The sequence below is a fragment of the Mobula birostris genome, chromosome 4, assembly GCF_030028105.1.
Source record: "Mobula birostris isolate sMobBir1 chromosome 4, sMobBir1.hap1, whole genome shotgun sequence".
In the NCBI taxonomy this organism is placed as follows: Eukaryota; Metazoa; Chordata; class Chondrichthyes; order Myliobatiformes; family Myliobatidae; genus Mobula; species Mobula birostris.
Genome location: NC_092373.1, coordinates 105,567,329 through 105,579,768, shown reverse-complemented (window position 1 = coordinate 105,579,768; position 12,440 = coordinate 105,567,329). Strand labels below are relative to the sequence as shown.

The 12,440-nt window shown below is 40.7% G+C and overlaps 1 protein-coding gene across 2 annotated transcripts in view; it reads right to left on the bottom strand.

Annotated features, from left to right (window-relative positions):
• Nucleotides 1–12,440, bottom strand: part of LOC140196519 (toll-like receptor 2) — a 138,265-nt gene that overhangs the window by 34,380 nt on the left and 91,445 nt on the right. Inside the window, exon 1 of one of the 2 annotated variants that reach the window (XM_072255855.1) lies at nt 1,511–1,572. The exons of the other annotated variant lie outside the window; for it this stretch is intronic. The gene's annotated coding sequence lies outside the window, so the exon portion shown is untranslated. Of the gene's footprint in view, nt 1–1,510; nt 1,573–12,440 lie in introns of those variants that run through there. 2 annotated transcript variants of the gene reach the window in all.

The following is a 12,440-nucleotide window of genomic DNA, read 5'->3' as shown; positions in this document are numbered from 1 at the left end:
AATGCCTAATTCTGCTCCTATGTCTTATGGTTTCACCATAGTAAGGAACCATTCAATAGTCTTATAATAACTGGGTAGAAGCTGTCCTTGAGCCTGGTGGTTTCAGGTTCTTTTATCTTCTGCCCAACGTGGTCCAGGGTGGTTGGAGTCTTAGATTACACTGGCTGCTTTACCAAGGAAGTGAGCCGTATAGACCAAGTCCGTGGAGGGGAAATTGGCTTCCATGATATACTGAGTTGTGTACACAACTCTCAGATTTCTTGCATTCACGGCAGAATAGTTGCCATACCAAGCCGTAACGCATCTTGAAAAGATGGTGCATCATCAAAAATTGGTGCGAGTCAAAGGGGACATGCCAAATTTCTTAAGCCTCCTGAAAATGGCATCTACAGGGTTGGACCAGGGCAGGCTATTGGCGGTTCACTCTTAGGAATATTATGCTTTCAATTTTCTGAACATGAGCACCAGTGATGGAGACAGGAGCATGTGCACTGTCCACTTCATGAAGTCAATAACCACCTCTTTCATTTTGCTGATATCGTTATCATGACACTAAGCTCGGCATCTGCTTCCTGTACGCTGATTCATAATTATTTGAGATATGGCCAATTATGTTGGTATCATCTGCAAACTTGTAGAAGGAGATTGAGTAGCCAGGCAGTTCTGAGTACTGTGTAGGGAGTTGAGCAGGAGGCTGAGGAAGCAACTTTGTGGGGCACCATTTAGCACAAATCTCCATTTTCAACCTTTCAGTCAGTTCACTATTCATCAAACTTACTGGTCTCTAAAACAGCTTTTATTGCATATGTGAACAAAAGATTTTGAAGGCCACTCAAATCTTCAAGTCTGCTCTGCTATTAAAGCTGAATTGACCGCAAGTTCAACTGTATTCCTGTCTAACTAGGGTAACCTTACATCTGCTATATATATCATGCATCTATCTACATTTGCCATAAGGGTACTCAAAGATTATATTCAAAGAACTCCATTCTCAATTCTCTGAAAGAAAAGATTTCACCTTAAATAGAAACTCCATTTTGTAAATAGAGATGCCTCTCCTCCTCCAAATTTACAGGGCCTCTCGGGATTTAATATTTCATTCAAGTCCACTCACATGTTCCTAAGCTCCAAGAGACACAAGCCAACTCTGCCCAGCCTTTCCAGATGAATCCATCATATGAAATTAATTGTAAAAATGATGTAATACACCTGCTAGATTATTTTAAGGCGTATTTTTCTTTATAAGTTATCTCTTAAGGCTATAAAACATATTGTATTTTGAAACATATTCATAATATTTTAGGAGACAGTTAATCATCACAAACAATTCTCATTCTTCATATTAAAGCTTTCACATTTAGCCTTACTCTTTCACTTATTTTTAATTGCAATCATCTTCATAAACCCCACTAAAACATGGATATTTGGAATCAAAAAGATAATGACAATTTAGTTTAAATCATTCTAATTAATTCAATATTATTTTGATAGAATACTCAATTATTCTTACTTTCACAGTCTCTCATATTGCATTGTCCAAATCTCAGTCGAAGTCGCTTGTGGCTTCAACACAGGAACTGGCTAACCTTTTCCTTTTTTAGCTAAGACACCAATGCTGAAGCAAATTTTGTATTTCCTGTCTGAGTGAGGGAAACAGATAGGAAGTATAAAATCTTAGTTCATGTAATCCTATTTATAAAAGTTCCCTGTAAATACATGTAAAAATATTGCAAGATATTGGAAATCTGAATAAAAACAAATGCTAAAAAAAACTAAACAAGCAGCTTTGAAAAATGGTGCATCAGAACTGAAAGAGAGAAACAAGTTAGTTTAGGTAGCAGAGAAGGAGGGGAAGGAAACAGAGTGGAACAAAGGCAATTTCTCTGATAGGGTAAAATAATGTAGCCAATAAAGAGCAGTCACATATCTATGTAATGTTTTGCTAATATTGTGCAGTCTGTGTAACGTGTCTTTGTGGTCCATTGTGATACGCTCGATAAAATATAGAAGTGAAAGGAGAAGCTAGAGAAAGATGTCAGGCAAAACTTTCCGGTCATGATACAAGCAAGAATAAAGAGTGAGTTACTGAAAATTTACTGTCGAGTCCTACGGGGTGCTCTATGCTCAGATGAAAGATTGGTCCTTGAGTTTGCACTGTGCCACAGACAGAGGTCAGAGTGGCAGTGGGATGTTCAATAGAAGCTCAGGTCATTCCACAAAGCAAAAATCCGTGTTTGGTTTCTCCACACTAAATACAGTACACCAAAGTGGAAGAAGTGCCAGTGATTTACTGTGGCCCCTCATCTGTATTAGGTTAGAATGTTTAAGGAACATTGCTTACCTGTCTGTTTCCCTCATTCAACAGGAGCAAATCATCTACAGTATATCAACTGGTAATTTGTTTTAGCAGTGTATCTGCTAAAAAAGGAAAAACTTAATTGCTTCCTCTGTGTTGATCAATTAATTGATTGCCCATTGAATTATGGAAGGAAATTATTTTTAATATTGAATATAATTGAAGTGAAAATTGAACATATACAAATCACTTTGTCAGAGAGTAATGGGGCTACACAGACCCTTCAGGCTAACTTTTCCATGCTGGCCAAGCTGCCTGCCTAAGTTTGTCCCCCTTATCTGCATTTGGTCATTTTCCCTCCAAACCTTTCCAATCCATACAGCTATCCAAATGTCCATTAAACATTGTAATTGTAACTGTTGTGTCCTGTACTGCACAATGAACCTCTATGTTGTCCTCTTCTGTCCTGTACTGTTCAATGGACCTTTATGTTGTACTGTTCTGTCCTGTACAATGGACCTCAATGTTGTACTGTTTTGTCCTGTACTTTACAATGACTTCTATGTTGTTATGTTCTGTCCTGTACCGTTCAATCAACCTCTATGTTGTACTGTTCTGTCCTGTACTGTACAATGAACCTCGATGTTCTACTGTTCTGTCCTGCACATCACAATCAACCTCTGTGTTGAAATGTTCTGCCCTGAACTGTACAATGAACCTCTATTTTGTACTGTTCTGTCCTGTACTGTACAATGGACCTCTAAGTTATACTGTTCTGTCCTGTACTGTATAATGGATCTCTAAGTTGTTCTGTTCTGTCCTGTACTGTATGATGAACCTCTACGTTGTACTGTTCTGTCCTCTGTTGTACATTCGACCTCTATGTTGTACTGTTCTGTCCTGTACTGTACAATGAATCACTATGTTCAACTGTTCTGTCCTGTACTGTACAATGAATCACTATGTTCAACTGTTCTGTCCTGTATTGTACAATGAACCTCTATGTTGAACCGTTCTGACCTGTACTGTACAATGAACCTGTATGCTGTACTATTCTGTCCTGTACTGTAGAATGGACCTCTATGTTGTACTGCTCTGTCCTGTACTATACAATGAATTCCTATATTCTACTGTTCTGTCCTATACTGTACAATGAACCTTTATGTTGTCCTGTACAGTACAATGAACCTCTATGTTGTACGTTCAGTCCTGTACGGTACAATGAACCTCTATGTTAGACTGTTTTGTCCTGTACTTTGCAATGGACTTCTATGTTGTAATGTTCTGTCCTGCACTGTACATGCAACCTCTAAGTTGTAGTGTTATGTCCTGTACTGTACAATGAACCTCTATGTTGCACAGTTCAGTCTTGTACTGTACAATGGACCTCTATGTTATGCTGGTCTGTCCTGGACAATGAACCTCTATGTTGTACTGTTCTCTCCTGTACAATGGAACTCTATGTTGTACTGTTCTTTCCTGAACTGTACAATGAACCTCTATGTTGAACTGGTCTGTCCTGTACTGCACAACGAACCTCTATGTTGTCCTCTTCTGTCCTGTACTGTACAATGAAACTCTATGTTGTCCTGTACTGTACAATGAACCTCTATGTTGTCCTGTTCTGTCCTGTACATCTCAACGGATCTTTATGTTGTACTATTCTGTCCTGTACTGTACAATGTACCTCTATATTCTCCTGTTCTGTCCTGTATTGTACAATGAACCTCTATGTTGCACAGTTCTGCTCTGTACTGTACAATGGACCTCTAGGTTGTCTTGGTCCGTCCTGTACTGTACATTGAACCTCTATGTTGTACTGTTCTGTCCTTGACAATGAACCTCTATGTTGTACTGTTCTGTGCTGTACTGTACACTGGAACGCTACGTTGTACTGTTCTGTCCTGTACTGTTCAATGTACCTCTATGTTGTACTGTTCTGCCCTGTACAATGGACCTCTATGTTGTACTGTTCTGTCTCTTACTGTACAATGAACCTCAATGTTGTACTGTTCTGTCCTGTACTGTTCAATGGACCTCTATGTTCTACTGTTCTGTCCTCTGTTGTATATTGGACCTCTACGTTGTACTGTTCTGCCCTGTACTGTACAATGAAACTCTATGTTTTCCTGTTCTGTCCTGTACTGTATAATGAATCTCTATCTTCAACTGTTCTGTCCTGTATTGTACAGTGAAACTCTACGTTGCACAGTTCTGTTCTGCACTGTACAATGGACCTCTAGGTTGCCATGGTCCGTCCTGTACTGTACATTGATCCTCTATGTTGTACTGTTCTTTACTGTACTGTACAATGAACCTCTATGTTGTACTGCTCTGTCCTGTACTGTACAATGAACCCCTATATTCTACTCTTCTGTCCTGTACTGTACAATGAACCTCTATGTTGTACATTCAGTCCTGTACGGTGCAATGAACCTCTATGTTGTACTGTTTTGTCCTGTACTTTGCGATGGACTTCTATGTTGTAATGTTCTGTCCTGCACTGTACATGCAAACTCTAAGTTGCACTGTTCTGTACATACTGTACAATGAACCTCTATGTTGTACTGTTCTGTCCTGTACTGTACAATGAATCTCTATGTTCAACCGTTTTGTCCTGTATTGTACAATGAACCTCTATGTTGCACAGTTCTGCTCTGTACTGTACAATGGACCTCTATATTGTACTGTTCTGTCCTTGACAATGAACCTCTATGTTATACTCTTCTGTGCTGTACTGTACAATGGAATGCTATATTGTACTGTTCTGTCCTGTACTGTTCAATGGACCTCTATGTTGTACTGTTCTGCCCTGTACAATGGACCTCTATGTTGTACTGTTCTGTCCCTTACTGTACAATGGACCTCTATGTTGTCCTGTTCTGTCCTGTACTATACAATGAATCTCTATGTTCAACTGTTCTGTCCTGTATTGTACAATGAACCTCTATGTTGCACAGTTCTGCTCTGTACTGTATAATGGACCTCTAGGTTGTCTTGGTCCGTCCTGTACTGTACATTGAACCTCTATGTTGTACTGTTCTGTGCTGTACTGTACAATAGAACGCTATGTTGTACTGTTCTGTCCTGTACTGTACAATGAACCTCTATGTTGAACCGTTCTGACCTGTACTGTACAATGAACCTGTATGTTGTACTATTCTCTCCTGTACTGTAGAATGGACCTCTATGTTGTACTGATCTGTCCTGTACTGTACAATGAACCCCTATATTCTACTGTTCTGTCCTATACTGTACAATGAACTTCTATGTTGTACTGTTTTGTCCTGTACTTTGCAATGGACTTCTATGTTGTAATGTTCTGTCCTGCACCGTACATGCACCCTCTAAGTTGTAGTGTTCTGTCCTGTACTATACAATGAACATCACTGTTGCACAGTTCAGTTTTGTACTGTACAATGGACCTCTATGTTGTGCTGGTCTGTCCTGGACAATGAACCTCTATGTTGTACTGTTCAGTCCTGTGCTGTTCAATGAACCTCTATGCTGTACAGTTCTGTCCTGAACTGTACAATGAACCTCTACGTTGCACGGTTCTGTCCATACTGTACAATAAACCTCAATGTTATACTGTTTTGTCCTGTACTGTACAATAGACCTCTACGCTGTACTGTTCTGCCCTGTACAATGAACCTCTATGTTGTATGTTCTGCCTGTTATGTACAATGAACCTCCATGTTCTACTGTTCTGTCCTGTACTGTACAATGCACCGCTATGTTGTACTGTTCCGTCCTGTACATTACAATTAACCTCTATGTTGAACTGTTCTGTCCTGTATTGTTCATTCGAGCTCTGTGTTGTACTGTTCTGTCCTGTACTGTACAATGCACCTCTATGTTGTACTGTTCTGTCCTGAACTGCACAATGAACCTCTATGTTCAACTGGTCTGTCCTGTACTGCACAATGAATCTCTCCGTTGAACTGTTCTGTCCTGTAGTGTACAATGAACCTCTATGGTGCACAGTTCAGTTCTATACTATACAATGGACCTCTATGTTGTGCTGGTCTGTCCTGAACTGTACAATGAACCTCTATGTTGTGCTGGTCTGTCCTGAACTGTACAATGAACCTCTATGTTGTGCTGGTCTGTCCTGTACTGTACAAAGAACCTCTATATTATACTGTTCTGTCCTTGAGAATGGACCTCTATGTTGTCCTCTTCCGTCTTGTACTGTACAATGACCCTCTATGCTCTACTACTTCCGTCCTGTACTATACAATGGACATCTATGTTCTACTGATCCATCCTGTACTGTACAATGAACCTCTATGTTGCACAGTTCTGTCCTGTACTGTTCAATGGACCTCAATTTTGAACTGTTCTGTTCTGTCCTGTATAATGGACCTCTAGGTTATACTGTTCTGTCCTGTACTGTACAATGGACCTCTACGTTGTTCTGTTCTGTCCTGTACTGTATGATGAACCTCTATATTCTACTGTTCTGTCGTCTGTTGTATATTGGACCTCTATGTTGTACTGTTCTGTCCTGTACTGTACAATGATCCTCTATGTTCTATTGTTCTGTTCTGTACTATACAATCACCCTCTATGTTGCACAGTTCAGTTCGGTACTGTACAATGGACCTCTATGTTGTTATGTTCTGTCCTGTACTTTTCACTCTATGTTATACTGTTCTGTCCTGTACTGTACAATGGACCTCTATGTTGTCCTGTTCTGTCCTGTACTGCTCAATGGACCTTTATGTTGTGCTGTTCTGTCCTGTACTGTACAATGAACCTCTATGTTCTACTGTTCTGTCCTGTAGTGTACAATGAACCTCTATGTTGCACAGTTCAGTTCTGTACTGTACAATGGACCTCTATGTTGTGCTGGTCTGTCCTGTACTTTGCAAAGAACCTCTATATTGTACTGTTCGGTTCTTGAGAATGGACCTCTATGTTGTCCTCTTCCATCTTGTACTGTACAATGACCCTCTATGTTCTACTACTTCCATCCTGTACTATACAATGGACATCTATGTTCCATTGTTCCGTCCTGTACTGTACAATGAACCTCTATGTTGTCCTGTTCTGTCCTGCACTGTTCAATGGACCTTAATGTTGTACTGTTGTGTCCTGTATAATGGACCTCTAGGTTATACTGTTCTGTCCTGTACTGTACAATGGACCTCTATGTTGTACTGTTCTGTCCTGTACTGTACAATGAACCTCTATGTTCTACTGTTCTGTTCTGTACTGTACAATCATCCTCTATGTTGCACAGTTCAGTTCTGTACTGTACAATGGACCTCTATGTTGTACATTTTGTCCTGTACTTTTCAATGGACTTCTACATTGTTATGTTCTGTCCTGTACTGTTCAATCAACCTCTATGTTGTACTGTTCTGTCCTGTACTGAACAATGGACCTCTATGTTGTCCTTTTCTGTCCTGTACTGTACAATGAATCTCTATGTTCAACTGTTCTGTCCTGTACAATGCACCTCTATGTTCTACTTTTCTGTCCTGTACTGTACAATGAACCTCTAAGTTGTCCTGTTCTGTCCTGTACTGCTCAATGGACCTTTATGTTGTACTGTTCTGTCCTGTACTGTACAATGAACCTCTATGTTCTACTGTTCTGTCCTATAGTGTACAATGAACCTCTATGTTGCACAGTTCAGTTCTGTACTGTACAATGGACCTCTATGTTGTGCTCTTCCGTCTTGTACTGTACAATGACTCTCTATGTTCTACTACTTCTGTCCTGTACTATACAATGGGCTTCTATGTTCCAGTGTTCCGTCCTGTACTGTACAATGAACCTCTATGTTGTCCTGTTCTGTCCTGTACTGTACAATGAATCTCTATGTTCAACTGTTCTGTCCTGTACAATGGACCTCTATGTTTTACTGTTCTGTCCTGTAGTGTACAATGAACCTCTATGTTGCACAGTTCAGTTCTGTACTGTACAATGGACCTCTATGTTGTACCGTGCTGTCCTGTACTGTAGAATGGACCTCTATGTTGTCCTGTCCTGTGCTGTACTCTACAATGAATCTCTATGTTCAACTGTTCTGTCCTGTACTGTACAATGGATCTGAAGGTTGTCTAGGTTCATCCTGTACTGTACATTGAACCTCTATGTTGTACTATTCTGTCCTTGAAAATGAACCTGTATGTCGTACTGTTCTGTCTTGTACTGTTCAATGGATCTGTATGTTGTCCTGTTCTGTCCTGTACTGTACAAAGAACCTCAAGGTTCTACTGTTCTGTCCTGTACTGTATAACGAACCTTTATATTCTACTGTTCTGTCCTGTGCTGTACAATGGTCCTCTATGTTGTCCTGTTCTGCCCTGTACTGTACAATGAATCACTCTGTTGAACTGTTCTGTCCTGTAGTGTACAATGAACCTCTATGTTGCACAGTTGAGTTCTGTACTGTACAATGGACCTCTATGTTGTGCTGGTCTGTCCTGTACTGTACAAAGAACCTCTATATTGTACAGTTCGGTTCTTGAGAATGGACCTCTATGTTGTCCTCTTCCGTCTTGTACTGTACAATGACCCTCTATGTTCTAGTACTTCTGTCCTGTATTATACAATGGACTTCTATGTTCCACGGTTCCGTCCTGTACTGTACAATGAACCTCTATGTTGTCCTGTTCTGTCCTGTACTGTTCAATGGACCTTTATGTTGTACTTTCTGTGCTGTAGAATGGACCTCTAGGTTATACTGTTCTGTCCTGTACTGTACAATGGACCTCTACGTTGTTCTGTTCTGTCCTGTACTGTATGATGAACCTCTATATTCTACTGTTCTGTCCTCTGTCGTACATTGGACCTCTATGTTGTACTGTTCTGTCCTGTACTGTACAATAAACCTCTATGTTCAACTGTTCTGTCCTGTAGTGTACAATGAACCTCTATGGTGCACAGTTCAGTTGTATACTAGACAATGAACCTCAATGTTGTACTGGTCTGTCCTGAACTGTACAATGAATCTCTATGTTCAATTGTTCTGTCCTGTATTGTACAATGAACCTCTATGTTGCACAGTTCTGCTCTGTACTGTACAATGGACCTCTAGGTTGTCTTGGTCCATCCTGTAATGTACATTGAACCTCTATGTTGTACTGTTCTGTCCTTGACAATGAACCTCTATGTTGTACTGTTCTGTCCTGTACTGTACAATGAACCTCTATGTTCTACTGTTCTGTTCTGTACTGTACAATCAACCTCTATGTTGTCCTGTCCTGTCCTGTAGTGTACAATGAAACTCTATGTTGCACAGTTCAGTTCTGTACTGTACAAAGAACCTCTATATTGTACAGTTCGGTTCTTGAGAATGGACCTCTCTGTTGCCCTCTTCCGTCTTGTACTGTACAATGACCCTCTATGTTCTAGTACTTCTGTCCTGTATTATACAATGGACTTCTATGTTCCACGGTTCCGTCCTGTACTGTACAATGAACCTCTATGTTGTCCTGTTCTGTCCTGTACTGTACAATGAACCTCTATGTTGTCCTGTTCTGTCCTGTACTGTTCAATGGACCTTTATGTTGTACTGTAGAATGGATCTTTAGGTTATACTGTTCTGTCCTGTACTGTACAATGGACCTCTACGTTGTTCTGTTCTGTCCTGTACTGTATGATGAACCTCTATATTCTACTGTTCTGCCCTCTGTTGTACATTGGACCTCTATGTTGTACTGTTCTGTCCTGTACTGTACAATAAACCTCTATGTTCAACTGTTCTGTCCTGTATTGTACAATGAATCTTTATGTTGCACAGTTCTGCTCTGTACTGTACAATGGACCTCTAGGTTGTCTTGGTCCGTCCTGTACTGTACATTGAACCTCTATGTTGTACTGTTCTGTCCTTGACAATGAACCTCTATGTTGTACTGTTCTGTGCTGTACTGTACAATGGAAGGCTAAGATGTACTGTTCTGTCCTGTACTGTTCAATGGACCTCTATGTTGTACTGTTCTGCCCTGTACAATGGACCTCTATGTTGTACTGTTCTATCCCTTACTGTACAATGACCTCAATGTTGTACTGTTCTGTCCTGTACTGTACAATGAATCTCTATCTTCAACTGTTCTGTCCTGTACAATGGACCTTTATGTTGTACTGTTCTGTCCTGTACTGTACAATGAACCTCTATGTTCTACTGTTCTGTCCTGTAGTGTACAATGGACCTCTATGTTGCACAGTTCAGTTCTGTACTGTACAATGGACCTCTATGTTGTGCTCTTCCGTCTTGTACTGTACAATCACCCTCTATGTTCTACTACTTCCGTCCTGTACTATACAATGGACTTCTATGTTCCAGTGTTCCATCCTGTACTGTACAATGAACCCCTATGTTGTCCTGTTCTGTCCTGTACTGTTCAATGGACCTTTATGTTGTACTATTCTGTCCTGTACTGTAGAATGGACCTTTCTGTTATCCTGTTCCGTCCTGTACTGTACAATGAACCTTTATGTTGTCCTGTTCTGTCCTGTACTGTACAATGAACCTCAAGGTTCTACTGTTCTGTCCTGTACTTTATTACGAACCTCTATATAGCGAGAGGATTTGAGTACAGGAGCAGGGAGGTACTACTGCAGTTGTACAAGGCCTTGGTGAGACCGCACCTGGAGTATTGTGTGCAGTTTTGGTCCCCTAATCTGAGAAAAGACATCCTTGCCATAGAGGGAGTACAGAGAAGGTTCACCAGATTGATTCCTGGGATGGCAGGACTTTCATATGAAGAAAGAATGGATGAACTGGGCTTGTACTCGTTGGAATTTAGAAGATTGAGGGGGGATCTGATTGAAACGTATAAGATCCTTAAGGGATTGGACAGGCTGGATGTAGGAAGATTGTTCCCGATGTTGGGAAAGTCCAGCACGAGGGGTCACAGTTTGAGGATAGAGGGGAAGCCTTTTAGGACCGAGATTAGGAAAAACTTCTTCACACAGAGAGTGGTGAATCTGTGGAATTCTCTGCCACAGGAAACAGTTGAGGCCAGTTCATTGGCTATATTTAAGAGGGAGTTAGATATGGCCCTTGTTGCTACGGGGGTCAGGGGGTATGGAGGGAAGGTTGGGGCGGTGTTCTGAGTTGGATGATCAGCCATGATCATAATAAATGGCGGTGCAGGCTCGAAGGGTCGAATGGCCTACTCCTGCACCTATTTTCTATGTTTCTATGTTTCTATATTCTATTGTTCTGTTCTGTGCTGTACAATGGTCCTCTAAGTTGTCCTGTTCTGTACAATGAATCACTGTGTTGAACTATTTTGTCCTGTAGTGTACAATGAACCTCTATGTTGCACAGTTCAGTTCTGTACTGTACAATGGACCTCTATGTTGTACTGTTTTGTCCTGTACTTTTCAATAGACCTCTATGTTGTACTGTTCTGTCCTGTACTGTACAATGGACCTCTATGTTGTCCTTTTCTGTCCTGTACTGTACAATGAATCTCTATGTTCAACTGTTCTGTCCTGTACAATGCACCTCTATGTTGTCCTGTTCTGCCCTGTACTGTACAACGAATCACTCTGTTGAACTGTTCTGTCCTGTAGTGTACAATGAACCTCTATGTTGCACAGTTCAGTTCTGCACTGTACAATGGACCTCTATGTTGTGCTGGTCTGTCCTGTACTGTACAAAGAACCTCTATATTGTACTGTTCGGTCCTTGACAATGAACCTCTATGTTGTACTGTTCTGTGCTGTACTGTACAATGGAAGGCTAAGATGTACTGTTCTGTCCTGTACTGTTCAATGGAAGGCTAAGATGTACTGTTCTGTCCTGTACTGTTCAATGGACCTCTATGTTGTACTGTTCTGCCCTGTACAATGGACCTCGATGTTGTACTGTTCTGTCCCTTACTGTACAATGACCTCAATGTTGTACTGTTCTGTCCTGTACTGTACAATGGACCTCTATGTTGTCCTTTTCTGTCCTGTACTGTACAATGAATCTCTATCTTCAACTGTTCTGTCCTGTACAATGCACCTCTATGTTTTACTGTTCTGTCCTGTAGTGCACAATGAAACTCTATGTTGCACAGTTCAGTTCTGTACTGTACAATGGACCTCTATGTTGTGCTGGTCTGTCCTGTACTGTACAAAGAACCTCTATATTGTACTGTTCGGTTCTTGAGAATGGACCTCTATGTTGTCC